This window comes from Wolffia australiana, chromosome 4 (assembly GCF_029677425.1).
Source record: "Wolffia australiana isolate 7733 chromosome 4, ASM2967742v1".
NCBI classification, from domain to species: domain Eukaryota; kingdom Viridiplantae; phylum Streptophyta; class Magnoliopsida; order Alismatales; family Araceae; genus Wolffia; species Wolffia australiana.
This window is the reverse complement of record NC_135838.1, coordinates 3,548,263-3,551,412: the sequence shown is the minus strand read 5'-3', so window position 1 is coordinate 3,551,412 and position 3,150 is coordinate 3,548,263. Positions and strand designations below refer to the sequence as shown.

The 3,150-nt window shown below is 39.4% G+C and overlaps 1 long non-coding RNA gene across 1 annotated transcript; it reads left to right on the top strand.

Annotated features, from left to right (window-relative positions):
• The first annotated feature begins 1,085 nt into the window (after positions 1 to 1,085).
• Positions 1,086 to 2,924, top strand: LOC144702591 (uncharacterized). Its single transcript, XR_013581265.1, has 6 exons — positions 1,086 to 1,390; positions 1,614 to 1,708; positions 1,932 to 1,998; positions 2,125 to 2,254; positions 2,328 to 2,543; positions 2,640 to 2,924. It is a non-coding gene; the product is annotated as an uncharacterized LOC144702591 (long non-coding RNA).
• The last annotated feature ends 226 nt before the right edge of the window (positions 2,925 to 3,150 follow it).

The window sequence follows — 3,150 nt, the reverse complement described above, 5'->3', positions numbered from 1 at the left end:
TCTTTGTCCGATTCGCGTTCAGTGTATTTCTTTTCCCTTTGCAGGGAAACTTTGACGGCTAAGACTATCACCGGCGCATTTCACTCGCTTGCCGTGGCTGATTCTTGAACCGGTATTTCTCTTTATTTCTTTTGCTCTCAGATTCACTTTCTTTTCTTTTCTTTTTTCAGGGTGGGTCGTTGGATACTGCTTGAGAACGAAGACTGAACCCCTTCGCCAACGCTGATCCTCTACGACGAGACTTGCTCTTGCCATCCCCTCACTTTTCCTCTCTTCTTTCTAGTCTTCACTGTCTAACAACGTTTCTCTTGCTTCTTCGCTCGCAGATAAAATGACCCCCAACCTTGCCCCAACATTTTCGCAGTGGGGAGAGGGGGCGCATCAAATTCCTGAAAAGGTATGCTCTAATATTTCATCGCTACTCTTGGCACAATTTCATCGCGATTCTTAAGAGTATGTAAAGGCCAACGACTTCTAATATAATGAGATATCTTTCAATGAAAATTGAAGGTTAGAGTGGATGATTTCCTCGAACATAAGGTTTTGGGTAAGCTTGGACAAGGGGCATATGGTATGGTGTATGCTGGAGAAACCATTGGTGACTCCTATGAGGTTAGAATCAATCATGTGAAATTAAAAATAGTTATACTAAGGCACGTATAATTTACTTTTGTCGTCGTTTTGCATCTACCATGAATCGCAGGTAGCGATAAAATTTCAACACGTAAGCCGCGAAAACAACAAGAAAGAAGAAGAGCCCCACGAGTGGTAAAGAGGATTCAGCAATCGCCAGTTCAGAAAGAAGCGTCATCGACAAATAGGGATTTTTAAATAACTGTAGTTTAGTAAAAACATGATATCTAATACTCGTTATGAGAAATAGATGCATAGGATTAAATATAGGGAAACATAGATGGCTAGGATTAGATCTAGATAGGATTCAAGATAGATAGGAAATGGTCAAAACAAATGACTGGACAAAATTAAATCTAAAAGGGAAGTTACTACTCGATTTGTAACTTCCCCATACTAACCGTTATCAATATTAGCTATAAATACTAACTCACTTGTATTAAGATTTAAAAAAGGTGAATAGAACAGATCTCTATCAACTACTCCTGGCGTTGCTCTACCTCCTCCTTATAATCTACCCCCATCTCATTCTTCTACTTCTTCATCTTCATCTACGTTCACATCCCATTCTCTTGAGTGATCTTAATAAGTGGCACGTCTACAAGCACGAACTCGCCGACTCTCATATCTCTTTCTTTTTTATGTATCCGTCCCACGTTGTGATCATGTTGATAGATTGTGTTGCAGAGAATTGCGGGGATGTTATGGGCTACCGAAGATCTACCGCAAAAGCCGCGTGGGTGATTATTATATCACGGTAGGTGTCTAACTTTGAGTTTTGTCTCCACAGCATATCCCCTGACATGGCCGCCAACGTTGCCGTCCAGGCTATTATAATCCTGGAAAAGTTTCACACTAGGGGGTAGACTTCCGTGATGTCTTCTAAACTTTCCGTGATTCTCTTCATAGTGTGTGTTATCAATAACCGCATTTTGTGAAGAAACTTTGTTATTCTATCCCTTCTCTTTGATGCGTTTTAGGTATGTGCATGGTGATATTAAACCAGAGAACTTTCACTTTGGCCGACGAGGAAGCCCCAAGGAAAACCGACTTTTCCTGATTGATCTGGGAGTAGGTATGTTTCCTGGCAGGAATTGGTTTTTCTTTATGGCTCGTGGCTTTCATGGGTTTATTGAGTGGAGCCCACCTTTGAAATATGCTTTTGGGAATGGAATGAACTCCGTTCCGTGTTTAATATGTTCGTTCGTTTTTTTCTCGAGACGCCGAAAAATATCTTCACTCTCTTACTCACAAACCTAATTCTTCATTCTGTTGACCTTAATTCTCTGTAACATTAGCATCGACGTGGTGGGATAACGATTCATAGAAACATGTCCGCTGCAACAGAAAGCCATTGAGTTTCAGGTACATTTTGGATACTGTTTCGCATCTCCAAGAATGTTTTCTTTCTATTCCTTAATTTTTTATTTTTAGGAGACTGTTCATCAAACTTGCCGCTTTAAACTCAAAGGCTTTTGTTTTCTCTTTTAGGGGTACAGCATAGTATGCCAGCATTCGGGCCCATGAAGGACTGAGGCTTTTGAGGGCCGACGACTTGGAGTCTCCCGCATATATGATGGTTTTTCTACTCCGGGGCAGTCTCCCTTGGGACGGATTTAAGGTTTTCTTTTACCTATATGGTGGTTCTTCATCGTCCAGTTCATATATTTGACTAGATTTTTCTCAATCTCTAGGGGAAAGATCCAAATCTTCATGCATTTTCAATGAAGACTCAGATGTCTTCAGAAGCTATATGCTTCGCATGCCCCAAACCTTACAAAGAACTGCTTATTGCCATGAGGACGACGAGACATGATGCAAAACCGGACTATGGAATGCTCATCTCTCTCTTTGAGAGTTTCCTGCGTCCTTCCACTTACGGAGGAATGCTAAAATTTCATGCTCCTCAGGTGAGATTTCACAAACTTATTTTCTGTGTTTAATTTTTTTGTATTTTCAACAGATTATCTAATAGTGTTGGACCCAACTGTTTTCAACGTCGACAGGTCAGTAGGAAAAGGAGAAGGCTATTGTTTGTCCCAAGCAAGAAACCGGTATTGGGTACAGAAGATGAGCGCCTCGGTATTGTAATGTGAAACACAATACAAGAAATTTTAAGAAATGAATGGGGCTGATGAAGATGCGCAAGGATCAGTAACATAAATATATCCAACAATACATTTGAAATTTCTTGTAAGCCCCATTCATTTCTAATGTATTGTTGGATATAACTATGTTACTGATCCGGTATTGTAATGTGAAACACAATACAAGAAATTTTTAAAAATGAAGGGGGCTTATGAAGATGCGCAAGGATCAGTAACATAAGTATATCCAACAATACATTTGAAATGCTCTTAATGTCATTTGCATGTGAAAATAAGAAGGAAAGACAAAATAAGAAGAAACGTGAAGAACAAAAGAACAATTAAAGAAGTAGACATGAAGATCAAGAGCAAGAATAAAAAGAAAATAGTAAGAAATATGAAAACGAAAAATAAAAGTTAGAGAAAGAAG